Below are 25,685 nucleotides of genomic sequence, written 5' to 3'. Positions count from 1 at the left end.
TTGACAGTTGAGTCAATGATTTCTATGGAATCTTCTGCTCCTGATATTCTCTCTTCCATCTCTTTTATTCTGTTGGTGAAGCTTGTATCTACAGCTCCTTGTCTCTTCTTTTGGTTTTCTATATCTAGGGTTGTTTCCATGTGTTCTTTCTTGATTGCTTCTATTTCCATTTTTAATTCCTTCAACTGTTTGATTGTGTTTTCCTGGAATTCTTTCAGGGATTTTTGTGTCTCCTCTCTATGGGCTTCTACTTGTTTATTTATGTTTTCCTGGAATTCTTTCAGGGATTTTTGTGTCTCCTCTCTATGGGCTTCTACTTGTTTATTTATGTTTTCCTGGAATTCTTTCAGGGATTTTTGTGATTCTTTCAGGCATTTTTGCGATTCCTCTCTGTAGGCTTCTACTTGTTCTCTAAGGGAGTTCTTCACGTCTTTCTTGAAGTCCTCCAGCATCATGATCAAAAATGATTTTGGAACTAGATCTTGCTTTTCTGGTGTGTTTGGATATTCCATGTTTGTTTTGATGGGAGAATTGGGCTCCGATGGTGCCATGTAGTCTTGGTTTCTGTTGCTTGGGTTCCTGCGCTTGCCTCTCGCCATCAGATTATCTCTAGTGTTACTTTGTTCTGCTATTTCTGACAGTGGCTAGACTGTCCTATAAGCCTGTGTGTCAGGAGTGCTGTAGACCTGTTTTCCTCTCTTTCAGTCAGTTATGGGGACAGAGTGTTCTGCTTTCCGGCGTGTGGTTTTTCCTCTCTACAGGTCTTCAGCTGTTCCTGTGGGCCTGTGTCTTGAGTTCACCAGGCAGCTTTCTTGCAGCAGAAAAGTTGGTCTTACCTGTGGTCCCGAGGCTCAAGTTCGCTCGTGGGGTGCTACCCACGGGCTCTCTGCAGCGGCAGCAACCAGGAAGACCTGTGCCGCCGTTTCCGGGAGCTTCAGTGCACCAGGGTTCCAGATGGTCTTTGGCTTTTTCCTCTGGTGTCCGAGATGTGTGTGCAGAGAGCAGTCTCTTCTGGTTTCCCAGGCTTGTCTGCCTCTCTGAAGGTTCAGCTCTCCCTCCCACGGGATTTGGGTTCAGAGAACTGTTTATCCGGTCTGTTTCCTTCAGGTTCCGGCAGTGTCTCAGGCGCAGGGGTCCTGCCGCTCCTGGGCCCTCCCCCACGGGAGCCCAGAGGCCTTATACAGTTTCCTCTTGGGCCAGGGATGTGGGCAGGGGTGAGCAGTGTTGGTGGTCTCTTCTGCTCTGCAGCCTCAGGAGTGCCCACCTGACCAGGCGGTTGGGTCTCTCTCTCACAGGGTCTGGGGGCAGAGAGCTCCCCATCCACATTTTTAAACATCGTATGTTAGGTGAGTAAATTCCACTATGTTCATGTTTGCTTAAGTTTTACCATAAACAAAACTATTAGATTTTGCATTTAATCATTGTGGGCTTTTTTTCTGCAACTGAGAAAATATTTTCCTTTAACCTGTTGATATAGTTTAAATGCCATATACTATATGCTTGGAACATTTATGCTACTTGCTGCACTCTGAAATTCCTGGACCTATGGTTTATTGTTTATCAGTAATTTTGAAACACATTTGGCTATTTATACTTAAAATGCTTTTCGGTTCCCAGTCCCCCTTTCTTTCTCTACTGTTATTCCACTGACACAACAAGCATTTTGGATTTTTTTCTACCCTTCTTATTTATTTTATATTTTCTTTTACTCTTTTTTTCTCTTTGAATATCTGTATGGAAATTGTCAGTTAATCTATCGTCTAGTTCACTGGATATTCACAGTCTAGCAATGAGTGATCAAAAGCATTCATTATTTGTGCCTCCTTATTTTTTTAATTTGTCATATCATAGTTTAATTTCCATTCTTTTTTTTACATGCAGTTTTGTTTTTAGAATATGTATTAGTCACTGTCCTTTGTCACTGTGACCAAATGCCTAATAAGAAACAGCATAAAGGAAGGATTCATTTTTGACTCCCAGTTTCATAATGAGGTAGAAAAGGAAATAACCACACTTTCTTCAGTGTTGGCAGCTTACAGTACAACTTGGCTATATGTATTGTATCAGATTAAAAGGCAGAAAACACATACAGGTGTCAGACCAGGGTTGATACAGATATCTCTCTACCCTGTCCCTAGGGCCAATATCTGCCAGTTAGGCATCTAAATGGTCCCCTCACCTCGCAAAGCAATAATGTAAGCTAGGAGCAAATCTTATAAAGTAGGAACTTGAAGGAGACATTTTGTATGAGAACCATAAAATACCCTAACTTTGCCTTTTCCATTGTAGTCTTCAGTAGATTACTTACAAGTATATTAATTTCACTATCTAATCCCAACATTTTTAACAATTAACTGATGCTTGACAGGGAGAATTTTTGCTCTATATTGTTTGGTTTTTGTCCTAATTTATAGTTTACAACTTGCAGTTTAGATGGAAACTTCTTGGTTGAGCAATGGGTATCAATATGAATTATCTTTTATATCTTTGGGCATATTTTCAGAAAATTGATGAAGGGTCATTGTAACTCATATTCATTGTAGTTGCCAGTACTATGTGCTTTATATTGATGCTGTTCCTATTCCTGCTTCCTGTGTTTGTACATAAGTACTTATTCTCAGAGATGCTGTGTGCTGTACCTCAAGCCATCACCATTTTATGGAAGCCTGTGGAATGGGTAGCTGATTTCCGTGTTTCTATACATATGAACCCTTCTATGTGCTTCATCAGGGACTGATGTGTTTTCTTCCACTCCTCACCTGACTAGTGATTTCCCAACCATTTCCTAGAAACTTATTCTTGTTGGAGTCCTAATCTTTAACTTTCCTTTTAAAAACCCAGAAAGTTGGGAGGACATACTTTTGATGGGCTCATCTGCTTTGATCAGTCTCATCTGGCAAAATAAGTCTTCATAACTGAGGAAACTGTAGAACTATTTAACAATGATTATTTCATTTTCCACCTAACATCCTTGTTGGATGTTTCTTACGATCACTATAACATGCTAGAAATTAATCCCACAACTGTGCTGAGATTCTCCTGAGGCTGTAGTGTCCTACGTTCATAGTTATCTCGACCCAACATGGCAACTGACCAAAACAGCTGGTTTGAAGTTACAGCCGGTGCAACATTGAGCAGATCATAAATATAACTCTTTGGGTCAGCATGGCTTGGGTCTGAGAACGACCATCACACTCTGAAACTTTATTTTTTTCAAAGAGCACAAGAACAGCCAATGCCTTTGTGTGAGTGTGTGTGTGTGTGTGTGTGTGTGTATGTAGATAGATAAGTATAGGGATAGAAATATAGAGATTAGATAGAGATGGATATGTGTGTATAAAAATATATGTGTATATTTATTTAATATATACATATAATGTATTTGAGCATATTTACACCCAGCTTTTCCCCCCAATTCATCCCAGATCTAGTCCTACTGTTCCTTTCAACTTGTGTCCTCTCCCTCTCCCTTCTTCCCTCACTCGCTCCCCCCACCTTTGCCTTTTATGAACCATGAAATCTAGTTTGTGCTGGAGTATGGTCAACCTTCCAAGGACCACACTGCAATAGAAAATTGGCTCTCCCCTGGCAATCCACATCTGTCAATAGCTCCTTAGTTAGAGTCAATACTGCTTTGAACATGGCCCTCTCTCTACTAGTTCAAGAATAATATTGACTATTTCCAAGGTCTTTGGATGTCAGAACAACAACCGGATGCCCCCTCTTGTATTTATTCTACTTTCTCAGCATAGGAAATTTAGAAAATTTCAGTCTGAGTTCTTGATCATTGTAAATATAATTCTTCTCTTTCCTTCTAAGGGTATAGTAGATTCATTTCCTGAGTCACCTATCTAAAATATCCTATTTTCTTTAAACTTAGAACATTCAGAGGGCATTATCATTTATGACACCTTCTCTTCTCATTCTGTGTAAACTAAGGAAATATTACTTACTATATCATGTCTTTAGCATAACTCTCTTCTTCACTCTAAAAATATATCTAATTTCTTGTTGAAAATGCCCATTTGCCTTTCTTAGAGACATGACAAATGTTCATTTCCAAGGCTCAGTCAAAAAAGTGCTTGCCTAGCATCCATGAGATCTTCAGTTCAATCCTCAGACCTCAAATTAAAAAAAAAGAAAGGAAGCAGGAAGGAAGGAAGGAAGGAAGGAGGGAGGGAGGGAGGGAGGCAAGGGAGGAAGGAAGGGAGGAAGGAAGGGAGGAAGGAAGGAAGGAACGAAGGAAGGAACGAAGGAATTAAAGAAGGAAGGAAGACCTCAGTAGGGTGGTCTGCACGCATATTCCTAGTGGTGAGATGTGGGAGAGATAGATCCATAGAGCTTGCTGACCAGTTAGCCTAACCTACTTGGCAATTTCTAGGCCAGTAAGAGACTGGTGTCATAAATAAAATAAAACAAAATAGGTAGATCATGCCTAAAGAACAACACAAGAGATTGTTTTCTGATCTCTGCATGCACATCCACACAGTGTACACTGTCATTCAACTGCACATACATGTAAGCAAACACATGACAATTTTCACTTCCCACACTGCTTTTATTTGGGGATAAGGGGACAGGGGTGATTTCAAGACAGGATCTCTCTACATAGTTCTGATTCTCCTGGAACTCATTGTGTAAAGCAAATTGGCCTTGAACTCCGAGATCCACCTGCTTCAGCATTCAAAATGCTTGGCTAATAAAGGGGTACACCACTGTAGTGGTTTGAATACATTGAACTCAGGGAATGGCACTATTTGCAAGTGTGACCTTGGATTAGGAGTGTCACTGTAGGCTCTACCCTTTTCCTAGCTCCCTGGGAGTCAGTCTTCCACTAGCAGCCTACAGTTGAAGACATAGCTTCATCTAAGCTCTGCCTGCACTCACCATGCCTGCCTGGATGCTGCCATGCTTCTGCTTTGATAATAATGGACTGAACCCCTGAACCTGTAAGTCAGCCGCAAAGACATGTTGTCTTAATAAGAGTTGTTTTGGTCATGGTATCTGTTCACAGCAGTAAAACCCTATCTAAGACAACCACTGAGGCCAGCTTTACAACCTCCGTTTTTGATTTCCCCTTTCTTATATGTTTCCTTACTCTGATTTCTGTCTATGTTTGTTTCCCCAAGAAAGGAACCCCACTGTGAGAATTCTCTTCTAGACGTAAGAGCCAATGCATAAAACCTCATCAAATACTATTATCAGTGAATAGCTTTAAATTTGGCCCTCATTTTTATGTTGTAAGCCAGCCTTTAACAGCTGAGCTATCTCTCTAGCCTTTTCTTATTTTAAAGAATTTTTCCTTCTATTGACATAGATTTTTCTTCCTCACAGAATATATCCTGCTTGCAATTTCCCCTTCCCCTGCTTTTTTCAGATTCACCCCACATTTCCTCCCATCCGGGTCCACTGTGCTTCTGTCTATCATTAGAAAATAAACAGGCTTCTGAGGGACACTGATAAAATATAATGTAATATGATTTAAAAATGGACACATTGGAATGGTCAAAGCAAAAAGCAGAAGAAAAAGAGTGCAGGAGTAGGCACAAGAAGCAGATGCACACTCATTTGCACACTTTGGAATTCCAGTTAAAAAACAACTGGAGGCTGTAATGTATACACAGAGGGCCTGCTGCAGAGGGAAGAAAACACTGTACATGCTGCCTGATTCTGTGAGTCCACATGTACTTGATCCTATTGATTAGAAGGGCCTTGTGTTCCTAGTATTCTCCACCCCCTTTGGTTCTTACACTTTTTTCACATCCTCTTCTTGGTGGTCCCTGAGCAATGTTGCTGCTATGATTTTTGTTGTTGTTGTTCTTTAGGCTCATAGTATTTTTTTTTTACCCTAGGTCCCTGGGCTATCTACTCTCATGCTACTGATTATCCAAGCAGTGTTGGTTGGGTATGGTTTGTACCTTATGGAGTGAGTATTAAGTCAAATCAGTTATTGGTTGGTCACCCCCACAAGCTTTGTGCCACCATTGCAATAGCATATCTTACAAGCAGGACACCATTGTAGATGAAGGGTTTGTAACCGGTTAGGTTGGTGTTTATGATTCCCTTTACAACTTTTACCTTTGGGTTAACAGATGGCTACCTGAAACTCATAAAGCCATTGCACTGCCCAGGGACTGCCACATATTTTATATATTTTTAGATAGAAAACCTTGGCTTTATGTTCAATGCTGAATTTCTATAGTGCCTGAGAGACCCAACATTCTGTTCGTGCTCAGTAATTATTTTACAATTCAGGCATGAGTCTGTTAAATGAGAAAGTCCTATCACAACATTATGCTGTGAGTATCTGTTTACAACTATCATAATCTGTCTAGTTACAAAAGGCTATAATCTCTATGAACAGAGTTCATCTATTTCTATAGCTAAGTCACAATGTCAGGGGCAGATGTGATGTAACCCAAGAACAACTTTAGAACTCATTGATCTTGTAATAGAAATAATTTCAAACTGTACATATGCAAAGAAATCACTCAGGACTGTGTATACTTCTATGATTTGATTACTTTATTAGTGTGTTAATATATAACTAGTATTGTCAGAATTCACTAAATCATCCCACAGAAAAGAAGTGTCTCTTCTAGGTAGAGATGACCCCTGAAGTTATCTCAGATATTGTCAAACTTGAGCTGAATTAATCACCTTCTTGCTGGAACACAAACTGACATGGGACTTACACTTTATTAGAACCATGGAATTAACCATGTTTTGAAGTGGAATTGTGAGTCCTCATGAGAACACTCAGGAGCAACCAAAAATTAAGAGGAGATTTTAAAAGGTAACTAATCCTGTGGTCAATATCCTTCTAGCCCATGCATACTAAGAGGAAGGAAACAAGCTGGAATGAACCCTGGAGATGATTGCAAATGAGGAGATTACATACTCAAGAACAGAAAGTTATAAACAGAGAAATTGCAGATGGATCTGGAGAGTTTAAGATGTAAAAGAAAATCAAGAGAATGAGATTTAATTTAGATAGACAAAGTACCTTTATAAGAAGAATAATGCCAACGGGAATTATAAATCAAGTGAATACCAATTAGAAGCCAAAAGAGAAGGCAAGAACAACAAAGCAGTGAGTTTTAATGTCAAACGGGTTGTACCTTGAACAACTTTCAGGATTTTTGGATAAAAGCACAGCCAATACAGAAGCAGGCTTTTGTTCTTAAGGAATATAAGTGAAACATTTAAATTTAAAAGGGAAATATATCACTACTCCCAAAATATTTACTCAAGAACCAGAATAATTCAGAATATATGCTTTTTTTTTGTTTCTTTTTTTTTTTAATTAACTTGAGTATTTCTTATATACATTTCGAATGTTATTCCCTTTCCCGGTTTCCGGGCAAACATCCCCCAACCCCCTCCCCTTCCTTATGGGTGTTCCCCTCCCAACCCTCCCCCCATTGCCGTCCTCCCCCCATAGACTAGTTCACTGGGGGTTCAGTCTTAGCAGGACCCAGGGCTTCCCCTTCCACTGGTGCTCTTACTAGGATATTCATTGCTACATAGGGTGTCAGAGTCCAGGGTCAGTCCATGTATAGTCTTTAGGTAGTGGCTTAGTCCCTGGAAGCTCTGGTTGCTTGGCATTGTTGTACTTTTGGGGTCTCGAGCCCCTTCAAGCTGTTCCAGTCCTTTCTCTGATTCCTTCAATGAGGGACCTATTCTTAGTTCAGTGGTTTGCTGCTGGCATTCGCCTCTGTATTTGCTGTATTCTGGCTGTGTCTCTCAGGAGCGATCTACATCCGGCTCCTGTCGGTCTGCACTTCTTTGCTTCATCCATCTTGTCTAATTGGGTGGCTGTATATGTATGGGCCACATGTGGGGCAGGCTCTGAATGGGTGTTCCTTCAGTCTCTGTTTTAATCTTTGCCTCTCCCTTCCCTGCCAAGGGTATTCTTTTTCCTCATTTAAAGAAGGAGTGAAGCATTCACATTTTGATCATCCGTCTTGAGTTTCGTTTGCTCTAGGGATCTAGGGTAATTCAAGCATTTGGGCTAATAGCCACTTATCAATGAGTGCATACCATGTATGTCTTTCTGTGATTGGGTTAGCTCACTCAGGATGATATTTTCCAGTTCCAACCATTTGCCTACGAATTTCATAAACTCGTTGTTTTTGATAGCTGAGTAATATTCCATTGTGTAGATGTACCACATTTTCTGTATCCATTCCTCTGTTGAAGGGCATCTGGGTTCTTTCCATTTTCTGGCTATTATAAATAAGGCTGCAATGAACATAGTGGAGCACGTGACTCTTTTATATGTTGAGGCATCTTTTGGGTATATGCCCAAGAGAGGTATAGCTGGATCCTCAGGCAGTTCAATGTCCAATTTTCTGAGGAACCTCCAGACTGATTTCCAGAATGGTTTTACCAGTCTGCAATCCCACCAACAATGGAGGAGTGTTCCTCTTTCTCCACATCCTCGCCAGCATCTGCTGTCACCTGAGTTTTTGATCTTAGCCATTCTCACTGGTGTGAGGTGAAATCTCAGGGTTGTTTTGATTTGCATTTCCCTTATGACTAAAGATGTTGAACATTTCTTTAGGTGTTTCTCAGCCATTCGGCATTCCTCAGCTGTGAATTCTTTGTTTAGCTCTGAACCTCATTTTTTAATAGGGTTATTTCTTTCTCTGCGGTCTAACTTCTTGAGTTCTTTGTATATTTTGGATATAAGGCCTCTATCTGTTGTAGGATTGGTAAAGATCTTTTCCCAATCTGTTGGTTGCCGTTTTGTCCTAACCACAGTGTCCTTTGCCTTACAGAAGCTTTGCAGTTTTATGAGATCCCATTTGTCGATTCTTGATCTTAGAGCATAAGCCATTGGTGTTTTGTTCAGGAAATTTTTTCCAGTGCCCATGTGTTCCAGATGCTTCCCTAGTTTTTCTTCTATTAGTTTGAGTGTGTCTGGTTTGATGTGGAGGTCCTTGATCCACTTGGACTTAAGCTTTGTACAGGATGATAAGCATGGATCAATCTGCATTCTTCTACATGTTGACCTCCAGTTGAACCAGCACCATTTGCTGAAAATGCTATCTTTTTTCCATTGGATGGTTTTGGCTCCTTTGTCAAAAATCAAGTGACCATAGGTGTGTGGGTTCATTTCTGGGTCTTCAATTCTATTCCATTGGTCTATCTGTCTGTCTCTGTACCAATACCATGCAGTTTTTATCACTATTGCTCTGTAATACTGCTTGAGTTCAGGGATAGTGATTCCCCCTGAAGTCCTTTTATTGTTGAGGATAGCTTTAGCTATCCTGGGTTTTTTGTTATTCCAGATGAATTTGCAAATTGTTCTGTCTAACTCTTTGAAGAATTGGATTGGTATTTTGATGGGGATTGCATTGAATCTGTAGATTGCTTTTGGTAAAATGGCCATTTTTACTATATTAATCCTGCCAATCCATGAGCATGGGAGATCTTTCCATCTTCTGAGGTCTTCTTCAATTTCCTTCTTCAGTGTCTTGAAGTTCTTATTGTACAGATCTTTTACTTGCTTGGTTAAAGTCACACCGAGGTACTTTATATTATTTGGGTCTCTTATGAAGGGTGTCGTTTCCCTAATTTCTTTCTCGGCTTGTTTCTCTTTTGTATAGAGGAAGGCAACTGATTTATTTGAGTTTATTTTATATCCAGCCACTTTGCTGAAGTTGTTAATCAGCTTTAGTAGTTCTCTGGTGGAACTTTTGGGATCACTTAAATATACTATCATGTCATCTGCAAATAGTGATATTTTGACCTCTTCTTTTCTGATCTGTATCCCCTTGATCTCCTTTTGTCTGATTGCTCTGGCTAGAACTTCAAGAACTATATTGAATAAGTAGGGAGAGAGTGGGCAGCCTTGTCTGGTCCCTGATTTTAGTGGGATTGCTTCAAGTTTCTCTCCATTTAGTTTAATGTTAGCCACTGGTTTGCTGTATATGCCTTTTACTATGTTTAGGTATGGGCCTTGAATTCCTATTCTTTCCAGGACTTTTATCATGAAGGGGTGTTGAATTTTGTCAAATGCTTTCTCAGCATCTAATGAAATGATCATGTGGTTCTGTTCTTTCAGTTTGTTTATATAATGGATCACGTTGATGGTCTTCCGTATATTAAACCATCCCTGCATGCCTGGGATGAAGCCTACTTGATCATGGTGGATGATTGTTTTGATGTGCTCTTGAATTCGGTTTGCCAGAATTTTATTGACTATTTTTGCGTCGATATTCATAAGGGAAATTGGTCTGAAGTTCTCTTTCTTTGTTGTGTCTTTGTGTGGTTTAGGTATAAGAGTAATTGTGGCTTCGTAGAAGGAATTCGGTAGGGCTCCATCTGTTTCAATTTTGTGGAATAGTTTGGATAATATTGGTATGAGGTCTTCTATGAAGGTTTGATAGAATTCTGCACTAAACCCGTCTGGACCTGGGCTCTTTTTGGTTGGGAGACCTTTAATGACTGTTTCTATTTCCTTAGGAGTTATGGGGTTGTTTAACTGGTTTATCTGTTCCTGATTTAACTTCGATACCAGGTATCTGTCTAGGAAATTGTCCATTTCCTGAAGATTTTCAAATTTTGTTGAATATAGGTTTTTATAGTAAGATCTGATGATTTTTTGAATTTCCTCTGAATCTGTAGTTATGTCTCCCTTTTCATTTCTGATTTTGTTAATTTGGACGCACTCTCTGTGTCCTCTCGTTAGTCTGGCTAAGGGTTTATCTATCTTGTTGATTTTCTCAAAGAACCAACTTTTGGTTCTGTTGATTCTTTCTATGGTCCTTTTTGTTTCTACTTGGTTGATTTCAGCTCTGAGTTTGATTATTTCCTGCCTTCTACGCCTCCTGGGTGTATTTGCTTCTTTTTGTTCTAGAGCTTTTAGGTGTGCTGTCAAGCTGCTGACATATGCTCTTTCCTGTTTCTTTCTGCAGGCACTCAGTGCTATGAGTTTTCCTCTTAGCACAGCTTTCATTGTGTCCCATAAGTTTGGGTATGTTGTATCTTCATTTTCATTAAATTCTAAAAAGTTTTTAATTTCTTTCTTTATTTCTTCCTTGACCAGGTTATCATTGAGTAGAGCATTGTTCAATTTCCACGTATATGTGGGCATTCTTCCCTTACTGTTATTGAAGACCAGTTTTAGGCCGTGGTGGTCCGATAGCACGCATGGGATTATTTCTATCTTTCTGTACCTGTTGAGGCCCGTTTTTTGACCAATTATATGGTCAATTTTGGAGAAAGTACCAGGAGGAGCTGAGAAGAAGGTATATCCTTTTGCTTTAGGATAGAATGTTCTATAAATATCTGTTAAGTCCATTTGGCTCATGACTTCTCTTAGTCTGTCGACATCACTGTTTAATTTCTGTTTCCATGATCTGTCCATTGATGAGAGTGGGGTGTTGAAATCTCCCACTATTATTGTGCGAGGTGCAATGTGTGTTTTGAGCTTTAGTAAGGTTTCTTTTACGTATGTAGGTGCCCTTGTATTTGGGGCATAGATATTTAGGATTGAGAGTTCATCTTGGTGGATTTTTCCTTTGATGAATATGAAGTGTCCTTCCTTATCTTTTTTGATGACTTTTAGTTGGAAATTGATTTTATTTGATATTAGAATGGCTACTCCAGCTTGCTTCTTCTGACCATTTGCTTGGAAAGTTGTTTTCCAGCCTTTCACTCTGAGGTAGTGTCTGTCTTTGTCTCTGAGGTGTGTTTCCTGTAGGCAGCAGAATGCAAGGTCCTCGTTGCGTATCCAGTTTGTTAATCTATGTCTTTTTATTGGGGAGTTGAGGCCATTGATATTGAGAGATATTAAGGAATAGTGATTATTGTTTCCCTTTATATTCATATTTGGATGTGAGGTTATGTTTGTGTGCTTTCATTCTCTTTGTTTTGTTGCCAAGACGATTAGTTTCTTGCTTCTTCTAGGGTATAGCTTGCCTCCTTATGTTGGGCTTTACCATTTATTATCCTTTGTAGTGCTGCATTTGTAGAAACATACTGTGTAAATTTGGTTTTGTCATGGAATATCTTGGTTTCTCCATCAATGTTAATTGAGAGTTTTGCTGGATACAGTAACCTGGGCTGGCATTTGTGTTCTCTTAGGGTCTGTATGACATCAGTCCAGGATCTTCTGGCCTTCATAGTTTCTGGCGAGAAGTCTGGTGTGATTCTGATAGGTCTCCCTTTATATGTTACTTGACCTTTTTCCCTTACTGCTTTTAATATTCTTTCTTTATTTTGTGCGTTTGGTGTTTTGACAATTATGTGACGGGAGGTGTTTCTTTTCTGGTCCAATCTATTTGGAGTTCTGTAGGCTTCTTGTATGTCTATGGGTATCTCTTTTTTTAGGTTAGGGAAGTTTTCTTCTATGATTTTGTTGAAGATATTTACTGGTCCTTTGAGCTGGGAGTCTTCACTCTCTTCTATACCTATTATCCTTAGGTTTGATCTTCTCATTGAGTCCTGGATTTCCTGTATGTTTTGGACCAGTAGCTTTTTCTGCTTTACATTATCTTTGACAGTTGAGTCAATGGTTTCTATGGAATCTTCTGCTCCTGAGATTCTCTCTTCCATCTCTTGTATTCTGTTGGTGAAGCTTGTATCTACAGCTCCTTGTCTCTTCTTTTGGTTTTCTATATCCAGGGTTGTTTCCATGTGTTCTTTCTTGATTGCTTCTATTTCCATTTTTAATTCCTTCAACTGTTTGATTGTGTTTTCCTGGGATTCTTTCAGGGATTTTTGTGTCTCCTCTCTATGGGCTTCTACTTGTTTATTTATGTTTTCCTGGAATTCTTTCAGGGATTTTTGCGATTCTTTCAGGCATTTTTGCGATTCCTCTCTCTAGGCTTCTACTTTTTCTCTAAGGGAGTTCTTCATGTCTTTCTTGAAGTCCTCCAGCATCATGATCAAAAATGATTTTGGAACTAGATCTTACTTTTCTGGTGTGTTTGGATATTCCATGTTTGTTTTGATGGGAGAATTGGGCTCCGATGGTGCCATGTAGTCTTGGTTTCTGTTGCTTGGGTTCCTGCGCTTGCCTCTCGCCATCAGATTATCTCTAGTGTTACTTTGTTCTGCTATTTCTGACAGTGGCTAGACTGTCCTATAAGCCTGTGTGTCAGGAGTGCTGTAGACCTGTTTTCCTCTCTTTCAGTCAGTTATGGGGACAGAGTGTTCTGCTTTCCGGCGTGTGGTTTTTCCTCTCTACAGGTCTTCAGCTGTTCCTGTGGGCCTGTGTCTTGAGTTCACCAGGCAGCTTTCTTGCAGCAGAAAATTTGGTCTTACCTGTGGTCCTGAGGCTCAAGTTCGCTCGTGGGGTGCTGCCCACGGGCTCTCTGCAGCGGCAGCAACCAGGAAGACCTGTGCCGCCCCTTCTGGGAGCTTCAGTGCACCAGGGTTCCGGATGGTCTTTGGCTTTTTCCTCTTGCGTCCGAGATGTGTGTGCAGGGAGCAGTCTCTTCTGGTTTCCCAGGCTTGTCTGTCTCTCTGAAGGTTTAGCTCTCCCTCCCACGGGATTTGGGTGCAGATAACTGTTTATCCGGTCTGTTTCTATCAGGTTCCGGCGGTGTCTCAGGCAGGGGTCCTGCCGCTCCTGGGCCCTCCCCCACGGGAGCCCAGAGGCCTTATACAGTTTCCTCTTGGGCCAGGGATGCGGGCAGGGGTGAGCAGTGTTGGTGGTCTCTTCTGCTCTGCAGCCTCAGGAGTGCCCACCTGACCAGGCGGTTGGGTCTCTCTCTCACCGGGTCTGGGAGCAGAGAGCTGCTGCGGGCTGGGATCCGCGGGTGTCAGAATATATGCTTTTTAATGGTCCATTGTTTAACTCCTCGTCATTTGGTTAAAGACAAGGATTTAAAAGGTGATCATGATATGACCCTGACCCTTGACATATTTACTGTCAATTTATATAAAGTTTTATTTAGCCATGTAATTTCAAAACATCTCTTTTATTTTTATGTTGTATTAATCCTTTCATTCATTTACATTTTGAATGATATCCCCCTTCCAAGTTAGCCCTCCACCCCCTACCATCTCATCCTCCCTCTCCCTCCTCCCCTTTGCTTCTGTGAGGGTGCTCCTGACCCACTCCCTACGGCCTCACCCCTCTATCATCCCCCTATGCTGAGGCATCAAGCCTCTCCATAACCAAGGGCCTCTGCCCCCATTGATTCCAGATAAGGTGTTCCTCTGCTACATATGCAGCTGGAACCATGGGTCCCTCCATGTGTACTATTTGATTGGTGGTTTGGTCTCTGGGAGCTCTGGGTGGTCCGGTTAGCTGGAACTTTTCTTCCTATGGGGTTACCCTCAGCTCCTTTAATTTTTCCCCTAGCTCTTCCATTGTGGTCCCTGGGCTCTGTCCAATGGTTGGCTGTGAATATCTGCATCTGGATTGGTTGGGTGCTGGTAAAACCTCTCAGGGAACAGCCACACAAAATATCATTGTAGCTATGAATTCAATTATATAATGCTACATGGTACCATCATTCAAAAATATGAGTTATTTACTCAGAACCATCTCAGTGAAAATTCCCGGGGAATTTCTTTGTTTTGGAACTTGACAAGTAGGTGCAAGTGACTAACAAGCCACAAAGCGTTTTGAAATGAGCTCCTAGGAACAACTTCATGACATACCTAAGCTACTGTAGCTAATTCAGAGGGAAACTTGAGATCAGGAAAAAGACATTATAGAAGAAAAGTAGATGGTCAAGAAATGGATGGATGTATACAGAGAGAAGGAGCATTGACAGCCACATAAAAAGATGCAGTGAAGTATAAGGCAGCCTTCTGTTAAATGGTCCTGGTAAAATTGACTAACAATGTACAGAAGAAAAATATTGGACTATATATTTCACTACATATGAAATTTGACCTTTATAATGGGTTACCACAAAACATAGGTTTTATTTAGTAAATGTAAAAAGATCAACTCAAAATTTCTCAGAGAAAGTTCTTTATGGCTTTGGGTTTAAGCAAAGATAGCTTAGACTAAAAACCACCATCCTTCATCAATGAATATGATGCTCACCGGGACTCCCTCCCCTGCAAACTTTTTTTTAAGGTACTATGAAATAAATGAAGAGATACACTATAGACCAATGAAATGTGTTTGAAAACTGAATATTTGATAAAGAAATTTTATGAAGAACATGTAAAGAATTACCTAATTCACTAAAGGAATACAAGAATTCCAATAAATAGTGGGTTACAACTGGACAAGCCAGTTCCTTACTACACACACACACACACACACACACACACACACACACTCACACACACTCACACACACACATACACACACACAGCAGAACACACATACACACAAACACACACATATACGGGGAAGAGAGAGAGAGAGAGAGAGAGAGAGAGAGAGACAGAGACAGAGACAGAGACAGAGACAGAGACAGAGACACAGAGAGAAAGAATGGCTTCTCTGAGTGAACTCTAAGGCAGAATGAACTGACTGACTGTGTAGCATCTCGTCCTGTATCACCAGTGTACGTTCAGTTATAGCACACATTATTTTTCAGATCCCATCCAGCTTACTTGATTATGACGTTTAAAATACTATTTATCATTTTTTTCTGACAGAATCAAGAAACAGTTGTTGAAAATTTCTTGATGAAAGAAGAAAAAATATGTACTTGGTGAGTGACACAGCACATGTTTTCTTGTCTTCTCTGTCCCTTGAGATCTGGTTTTTAACTTTTTGAACCAAGAGCTGTCTTTGTATAGAAGCTCCAAGTTTATTGTTTTTCTTTTCCTCACACAGCCATCATCATCTAAATTTTAAAACATCACTCAGAATTTAAGTGATCTATGCCAGCAGGCTACAGTTACTGAATTCTGAGTTAAGGCACATAGTGTTCTCGAAACACCTGCGTTAGCACTCATTCCAAACACACATACACACTGCACACTGCATTGCCAAGGACTTGCTACAACATAAACTCTGAAACATTCCTGTATAGATTCCAGCTCACTGTGTAACTCATGGCTGCTGGTAAACTTTGCCTTTCAACTTGGCCACAGCAACACAGGCTGAAGTTTTTGAAAATATCCGAGGAGCAGTTGTGAAAACTGAGGAGAGCCTTGAGGCCATTTATGCCCCTGGATAAACATGCTTCCCATTCAACTGCTTATTTCACTGTCTCGTGAAGGAGACACAGCAGTCTCATTCCCGATTGACAGCAAATGTTTGTGCGCCTCAGTCTACATGGTGAAAACAGGGCAGGTGCTTTTTCATTGAAACCCGCATGTCTTTCACAGGAAGCGTGGGGCTTCCCTCTTCTTTAATATCCGGAGAACACCAGAGGGAGATTTGATTTGTAATGAATTTTTCTTTCTGTGTCTCATCTCATAATGAAGAAAATCTAGGAACTCCAAGGCTTTACAGCATGACCTTCAAGGCAGTAAAACACACACACACACACATACACCACACACATACAAACATATGCACACACACACACATACACCACACACATACAAACATATGCACACACACACACACACACACACACACATACATGCACAGACAGAGAGATACAAAAAAATTAGATTTTTTTGTTGCTTTTACTTAGACATAGGCCAAGTTGTGTGTTTGTGTGTGTGTGTGTGTGTGTGTGTGTGTGTGTGTGTGTGTGTGTTGATATTGCTGTGCTATTTGCTACACTGAGACACTCTCAGAGATTCGCAGAGGTAAGTACATAGAAACATGGAAATCAATAGGAATTTTCTACGTTGTGTATCGAAAAGTAAAAATAGAGCAAACCTGCTTCTTGCGCGGCTTATCTCAGAAGTTAGCCAAGTCTCTGTCATCACTGTCACATCGAACAATCTCTCCATTACTGTAATTGCCTTCCCAGCGCTTAGCAACAAAAGTCCCTAGAATCCCAAGTATCGTGTTCATTGAGGAAAAAATGTTACATGGGCTGTATGGCATTTGTTATTGTACTTTGTTTTTCAAAACAATTTACACTTTAATTCACTTAAACTCATTCTCCCATAAAAGTAGAGAAGCCTTTCTTTCACTTCTTCCCGCCACAATAACGGAAGACGATCCATTAAGACCCATTTGATTTTTTTAATCGATAAAGATCTACAGATAACTCAGGTCAGGTTTTTTTTCTATTATTATAACAATGGAGATAAATTTGTTACTACCAGAAAATGTTTTATAAATATCTGCAGTTTAAAATGAGTCATGCTATTAAAGACCCAGTCCCTGTTTTGAAGAGTATTATATAGTTCTTCACGATCTCCAGAGGGGATATTTGTGGGCCTCAGCTGTTCCTTACATTTGTTGTGGATCATCAAGTGGACATGTAGGTCCTTATTTTCACTTTAAAGCACGTGCATTGATTGTGTGTCAATATTTGAATGAAATAACACAAAACATCCCGGATATAGTTTCAGCTAGCCTACAAAGAATCCATGACAAGTAGCCATTGACGTAGTGATTCTTAATTAATAGTGGGAGAGAAGAGTGAGCTGCTCTCCCATGAGCTAAAGAAAGAGTGGTAAGATCTTTGCCCTCTGGCTTTAGAAGCGAAACCAGAAAGCCATATATGCAAAGCCTAGGGTGTGTTTAAATATTTCATTCTCAACAAGTAACTTTTGGGAGCACAGAGTGAATTGACCGGATAATGGATTCCTGTCTATAAGCTGTTTAAATGGGTCCCAGCAAAGGAGACATGACAACTAATATCAGAAATTTGCCCATTCTGATATAATTTCTGTTTGGTTTGGCTATTTATTTTTTCCTGTCTGGGCTTCTCTCCCCTGTTCCGAGGCAACTCAACAACATTCCCATACCCTTTCTCAGCTCTTTATCTCTCAGTCATTGTGATAAACACACACTGAGCATCTCCAGTGGACAGAATGTTTTATTGAAGGCTTGAAACATGACTCAGAGAATATTTCACCCTTGTCTTCTAGGAACTTAGCTTATAACTAAAGATTCCAGATAAAAATCATTAATAAAAACTGAAGCATCGGGATATGTTCCCAGCTCAGATTGGCTTCTTGCTACCAGTGACCCAGTGGTCAGACAACCATGATTGACATGTAATTGTAAGACTCCGCAGCGGAAGAGCAAGTCTCTCCTTGCTGTTTAATATTGCTGTCCTCCTGCATTTATCCCACAGCCAACACTGGGATTGGTTATGTAATACATGTCAAGTGAATGAATCTCCCTGCTGGGGGAATGAATCGGTTGTTAAAGTATTTGCCTTGAAACCAGGAGGATCTGAGTTTGATGCTGGGAAACTATGTATATAAGAGGAGTAAGTGTGATGGTACAAAGAAGAAATGGAGACAGGTGGATTCTGGGACTTGCCAGCCAACCAGCCAATCCCACCTTGCAAGTTCCAGGAGACCCTAGTTCAAAAGAGGTGGATAGAATACCAGATAATGACACCCATGATTGTTCTTTGGTCTACACACACACACACGCACACACACACGCACCCATTCTTGTTTAAGCAAATTTTCCATAAGCTGACTAAGCTCATGACCATTTGTCATAAATTTCCAACAGTCTTACAAATTCTTGGTGCCTGATTGTCACAAAAGATATTATTATATGTCAGCGACTGCCCATATATAAGATGTATAATAAGAGGAAGAGGAAAAAGAAGCTATTAGTTGATGTTTGAATAGATATCTCATATTCTTTGCTATCTCTATTTCAACACATTTATCCTAATTATGTCCATGGGAAAATATGTGCATGTTTACAAATACTACGCCTGCACAAGTGAGTTTAAAATAGATTGTGTATATTTAAGGGAAAAAATGTAGAGATTTGGGTGTTTACATTGCCGTTCGTATATAATTCTGTTGGAGATGAGCCCACTGGAAACGGGAGTTGGGAGCCCCGGTTTAAAATTAGAGTGACCAAGGAAGGGATGAGGGGCCCAGAGCCAGGTACTTCCTCCTTCTCTTCCTTATCAGCTGAGTTTTTCAATCAACCTAATCTGGCGGAACATTTCTCCTTGGTGACTGAGATATATGTGCAGGAGACAACTTTCCCTTCACCGAAAGAAATAGCTTTAACCCCTTTGCTTCTCGAGTTGTGTAATTTGGGAGAAAAAGTGAGTTTCCCATAAGGCATTTCCAGGAGGAAAGAGATGTAATCTGTGGGCAAAATCAGAAGCAGTGGGAAATTGCATTGCATTATAAGCCCAACTACGTATAGATAATTTTCCTCCAGGGGGGAAGAAAACCAGGAAATTTTACTTTTATAAAAGAATTTGCAAAGTCAGCAGCAGTGGGTAACAGTCTTCCCTGCTCCAGACATCCTCCCACCCTAATAATAAAGGATAATTTGGATCCACTCCTACTTTTGTTGAACGCTGTCCAATTCTGTCGTCTTTCTTCCACTTTCTCTTCCCATTTTGAGAGGTGATTGTATGGCTTGTAGAATATGATGAATCACTTCAGCAAGAAATATGTGGCATCTGGTTAAGCTCCTCTCTAGCATATAAATTAAGCGTGAATGACAGCCAGGTCAAAAACATTCCTTTGAAATGGGGTCCCTGCGTGGCAGGTAAAAATCAAGTCTTTTCACTCTGTCGGCAGGAGGTCCCTCTCTGACCTTTATTTCAGAGAAGTGGGTCATCTTGCCGCTTCTCTTGAAAACCGGTAAAAATGGAAATTTGGGAGAGGAAAACAGAAAAAAAACGTCTTTAATAACTATGCTGAGATGAGAATAGATTGTTGAAAGAAAGTAAGAGAGCATCAGTAACCCTGATTAGGGTTTTAGTATTTTCTGACACTAATAGCACTCATACTAATAACAGTAATAAAAAATAGGCATGTAACATAGTGGTATTTTGCCCTTTAAAAAAATCCCTTGTAGAAAAAGAAGAGATGAGACCAGGAAATCATCTTCTGTTTCCTATGTTTTTCAGGTTGAAGTAATCCTTTTCACTTTGTTTATTTGTTCTGTCCGGTTTTCCCTAAATCTGTCTCGTGAAATCTGTACTATCAAGATGTAATTTTTGGAAAAACATTTCCTCAGTTAACCACTCTTCCCTGTGCTCCAAGCGTCACCTCTGTCTAAAACTGTAATTCCTGTCGCAGGGTAGCCTGCAAAGGAGCAGAAAGATCAAGCCGAAGATTCTCCAACATTCCACATGATGGCAGAAGATCTTTTCCTTATTGGGTAACTGAAGCTCTATCGGTTTGTATTATCCTATTAAACATGGAGAGATTAGTGATCTACCACATTCTCTAAATCATTTTAGAGTAGTTTGTTCTTAAGATGAATCAGAAAAGCGAAAAACCTGCCTTTTCCTGTGCAAAAAACAAACAGCTGCATGGGGGTCCGGGGGGGAGGGGGCGATGTCAGGGGCAGCATTTTTATAAAGTTTTTCTAAATAATGTTGAGGCTTTGAAAAGTGCTGCTCGAAATCATATTTCAAATGGAATCACTTAGACCTCGTTTCTGAGTGTCAATGGTCATTTGGGGTATTTACAGCTGCCAACCACAGCATATCCTGGGAACGCCCCAACTTCTTACTACAAGGTAGCGTTTGTTCCGTGGAGAAGATCGTCAAGAGTCTCTTTGCTAGATCTTTCCTTGCCTTTTGATGTGACTCCTCCCAACAAAATCCTCAGTCAGATAGTGGTCTCTTGAGGCAAGCCAGTCTTTCAGGCACAGTTAATCCAGAGATCCTCTCAGCTTTATAAGATGCTTGTATGCTTGTATGTCCTGTTTTATTTGGAATGAGAACAGACAGACCGTAAACCCAAGATTCTCTAAAATTTATAGGTGTTTACCACACCTCCTTTGTGCCTTTCCCCACCCATTTCTTACTCTATTTGCTTTACTTCCTTTTTGGTTTGCTTGTTTGTTTTCACGGACAGATCGCAGGGAGATAAAGAAAGGAGCTTAAGGATTCATCAGTTCACGACCTTGAGCACTCTCTCAAGTTCAATGCAATCATTGCTTGCATTTCGTGATAATGAAGGCAAAGTATACATGATTTATTACATGAAGCCCATATGTTACAGAAGTTGGGTAGCCATTATAACATTCTTTATTAATTGTTTTCGACAAAAAACAAACAAACAAACAAACAAAAAAAAAAGCCAACCAAAAAAAAAAAAAAAACCAACGAAAATGACTTTAGGGAAAAGGTTCAGTTTGGAGAAGATTTGGGTCTGCCATGGTGGGAAAGACAAGTGGTAAGGAGGTGTGGCCCATGATAGGAGTCTTGAGCTCATTGGCTCTTCATGTAATCATGGACCAAAAGAGCACAAAAAAAATACATTCGATCCAGAGGCTCTAGAACTTTCCAAAACCTTGCCCCCAGTGACTTACCTTATCAACCAACCTCTACTTCCGCCAAACGAAACAACCTTCAAAAGAGCTCCGCCAGCTGCAAAGCAAAGATTCAAAGTAAGGACCTGCACTGAATGCTCTGTTCTAAACAATAGCACACAACTTCCTATGTGTGGCATTAAGGAAAGACGATTAAAAGGCTAAACCTTAGCTAATGGTTTACAGTGGTGCCTTCATCTAACTATGAGAAGAAACCAGCCTAAAACAGCAATATCTTCACAATACTTCAAATGTCTACCCTGTCTTCCTATGTCTGAGATTTAGCTCTCAAATAAATGTTCCTTATATTTTGTTAGTTACACTTTTTTTTTAATAAATTATCTAACAGAACACGAGGGGCTTTTTTTCTTTCTTGGTGTATAGGCATTAGGAAGAACCAAATGAAAAGGAAATCCTAGTTCTTTTATCAAGTGTATCAGCTGAATTTAGTAAAAATACAATTTGGAAACAAATGGCATTTAAACATGCTTTTCATTTTATTGGGGGCTACTGAGCAAGTTTGCCTTCAAAGACTCTCACAGTGGGGATTGAAACTTTCCCAGAAACAGATTGCTCGGTAATGGTGATGCCACACTCACGATGATGGAATGGAGAGCAAGGAACACAGTACCATCTCTCATCAGCAGCTTCAGCCTAAATATCACCCACTCCTGGGTTCATGCTTTCACGCCTGAAACCCATCAAGGTCTGCCATTATGTATTGCTCTCAGATCATACATGGTCCTTTGCTGCACAGAGATTTCAGTCTTACGAAAACGACGATGTTTCCAGCAATCTCAACTTTAATCTTCCTGATTGGCACCAAGAGATGAAGTCAGTCTTGGTGAGTTACCGGGTAACCAGTTAGGATGCTTAAATGTAGTGGAGTCAGGGAACATTTTCAGCATTTTACCATGGGAGAAAATTGATGGCATCATCTCATCTTGAGTGCATGGGATACATTTAAGAAAAATGAAGTAAAAATATTGTTTTAGCATAATAGAGCTATGAATTGTTAAGAGATGATTTCCAGTAAAAAAAAAATAGCAGTTTACTTGACTCAACTACTGTGCATATCATCTTGATAGAGCATCAATGTTATGAATTATTTGGAAATTCAAGAATTAATGTTAACATCAAAGTTAACATCAGAGCACTACCAACATTTCGTAAGAGAGATTTTTCTATAGGTTCTTATACAGTGACAAAATATAAAAAAACTCATAATTTATGTTTTATGGAAATGAGAAGGAATTAATACATGTCACTTGAATAACTAAAGCTTGACAGTTTGAAGCTACAATTCATCAAATACTCAGAGTTTATGATTGAACTAACTAAAGAAGTCCATTTTATATTATTTTTGTAGGTGTCTTTAAAAGTCTAGGCTTTGGACTTTGTTCCATTTACTCCAAGACTCAAGAAACATTGCAAAAAAAAAAAAAGGAGATAGAACTTTCTAGGGCCACTGAACGGTTGCAATCACAAACTTTCAAAAGCAATGGATGGCTGCAGTGAGTCTACACTAGACCATACCAATCAACAGCAAGATAGGGGTGGAGGAAGGGATTCACAGGTTCCCTACCCCTTCCTTATGAATCAATTCAGTGAAAGAAAATCATTGCCTACAGCTATATTGAAATCATTGATGACTCCAAAGGGCTCCAGTGGATGTTCCCAATCAACACGCTCAGAGATTGCCCTGTTTAAACTAAATAGATTCTATTGCTAAACCAAAAGTCATGGGGAACACACACAGAGAGAAAAGATGTGGGTTAATAGGAGTGGGTGGGAGAAAAAAGGGGAGAGAAGGAGATGCATTAAATCATCAAAAAAGTAATGTCTACAACATCTACACCTTTAAAATTTGGGGATCTTGGGAGCTCTGGTTGGTCAGTATTATTGTTCTTAGAGGGTTGCAAACCCCTTCAGCTCCTTCAATCCTTTCTCTAACTCCTCCAATGGGGACCCTGTTCTCAGTTCAATGGTTAGCTGTGAGTATCTGCTGCTGTATTTGTCATGCTCTGGCAGAGCCTCTCAGGAGACAGCTATATCACACTCCTATCAGCATGCACTTCTTGACATCAGCAATATTGTCTGGGTTTGGCGGCTGTATATATATATGGGCTGGATCCCCAGGTGGGACAGGCTATGAATGGCCATTCCTTCAGTCTCTGCTCCAAACTTTGTATTTCCTCCTATGAATAAACTACCATCCAAAAAGTACACATGGAAAGACTCATGGCTCCAGCTGCTTATGTAGCAGAGGATGGCCTTGTTGGGCACCAATGGGAGGAGAAGCCCTTGGTCCTGCCAAGGTTTGATGCCCCAATGTAGGGAAATGTCATGGCAGGAAGGCAGGAAGGGGTGGGTGGATGGGTGGGGGAACCCCTTCATAGAAGCAGAGGGAGGGGGATGGGATAGGGGATTTATGGATAGGGAACTGGGAAAGGGGATAACATTTGAAATGTAAATAAAAAATCCAATAAAAAAATAAAAAATTTGGGGGTTCTTAATTGCCAGTGAGACTAGATTTTTCACTTGAAAAAGAACGTATCTCAAAATGTTATGTATGGTTTGTTCTGAAAGCAGGGAAGGGAAATGGCAGAACAGATGCTAGAATTAAATTCCCTCCACTCCAGAAAAAAAAAATTTCTCACTTGATTATTTACAAATCTATAACCTCAAGGACATTTCCAAACTATCATGTTGATGTAGTGTATTCATAGAATTTAGAAAAATGTATGGTAAGCCATGAAATTACTGGGGGAAAAATACAAACATTAACTCACTTTAGAACATAGGTTTATTTCTGCAATATTAGGACATGTTTTCTTTCCAGAAATGAATTCTTATGGAGATAATTGTCAGGGAAAAGGCTAAGGGTTGTCTGATCTCCAAACATACACATGCATGTAGCATTGCTTTGATTAAAAATAGATAGAATAAAGATCAAACAATAGATGAAAATGTAGAAGAGTTGATTACGTTGATTTTTTCCCAATCTACTACTTATGATCATGAAGTAAAATGTACATGTGGAAATATGAGAGGCACCCTCTCCACTTTCTTGGCTAAAATTTAAAGGATCACTACTGTTATTTATTTGACTTATTGTTGTTTTTATTATTATTATTATTATTATTATTATTATTATTATTATTATTATTATATGAATGTATGTGGAGGTTGACAAATGCTCCAAGGTGGGCATGAAGATGCTAGAGGCAGCCTTTGGTTATATTTATTCTGTCCTTCAACCTGGTAGGTTTGGGGGATCAAATTCAAGTCATCAAGATTGGTGGCAATCATCTTTATTTGTTCAGCTATCTTTCTGACCCTGTGGCTAATACTTAAGAATATAGTAATAAGCAGAGGGCTTCATGGTTTTTAGAAGTTGGATTAAATAGTGAGGAAATCACAGGAAGTCTCTATGACTCATGCCTATGAAATATAATACTTTCTGTTACCTTGATTCATCTTCCTACTGTACAGATAAGTAAAGTACAGCGAAATTCTTTAAGGACACACTTAAGACCATTCAGGTTACCTTCCAACTAGATTTACATATTAACTTTAGAATACTTCCTGCTGTTTATTAACCCAAAAGTGTTAATACTCGATCCCCCTTTTAGAGGATCCTTTACACTTGATTTAAGTTAGATTTTATAAATACATTATTTTGTGAGTAGTAGAAATTCATCCAATAAAAGACATCATTAAATGTCTCTCAATGACATTCCACTGAACTCATAAGTAAGGGGCTTGCTTGCTCAACGCCAGCAAGATGGGGACAAATACAGAAACCCACAGCCAGACATTATGCAGAGAGTTAGAGACCTTGGAACACTCAGCACGAAACAGAATGTCTCCATCAAATCCCTCCACTCTGTGCTCAGGGAATGGTGTGGAAGTTGCCATAAAAAGAGTTAGGAGTCAGGGGAGATGGAAGACACCAAAGAAAGAAGGCTTTCTAAATCAACAGGGTTGATGTACATGCAAACTCGCAGAAACTGAGGTCACATACACAGAGCTTGAATGATTCGGCACCAGATGGTGTCCGAAAACTAAAAGAGGTGGACGCATGCTCTATATCTCTAATTCAGAAACGATCTCCAATTGATGAGCACTTGCAAATGAGAATTTAAATAAGAATTTAGTTTTCTCTGAGGGAGGAACAACTAGAGAAACAAAGCACTCTTAAGTGTAGGCCCCATGTTCAGTAGTAGATGGACAACACAAAATGAACTCAACAGTTCATTGCAAGTTCTTTTTCTCATAATGTCATATCAGGAATTTTTTAAAACATTATGGGCCCTTTACATACATATTATAGTTTTCATTATAGTGCTTTTATGGT

The 25,685-nt window shown here is 39.8% G+C and overlaps 1 long non-coding RNA gene across 1 annotated transcript; it reads right to left on the bottom strand.

Moving 5' to 3' along the window:
• Positions 1-18,755: 18,755 nt before the first annotated feature.
• On the bottom strand, positions 18,756-21,663 carry LOC120097918 (uncharacterized). Its single transcript, XR_005495814.2, has 2 exons — positions 21,326-21,663; positions 18,756-20,713 (listed from the first exon to the last, which is right to left on the bottom strand). It is a non-coding gene; the product is annotated as an uncharacterized LOC120097918 (long non-coding RNA).
• Positions 21,664-25,685: the final 4,022 nt, after the last annotated feature.

The sequence above is a fragment of the Rattus norvegicus genome, chromosome 17 (assembly GCF_036323735.1).
Source record: "Rattus norvegicus strain BN/NHsdMcwi chromosome 17, GRCr8, whole genome shotgun sequence".
In the NCBI taxonomy this organism is placed as follows: Eukaryota; Metazoa; Chordata; class Mammalia; order Rodentia; family Muridae; genus Rattus; species Rattus norvegicus.
This window is presented reverse-complemented; position numbering and strand designations above follow the sequence as displayed.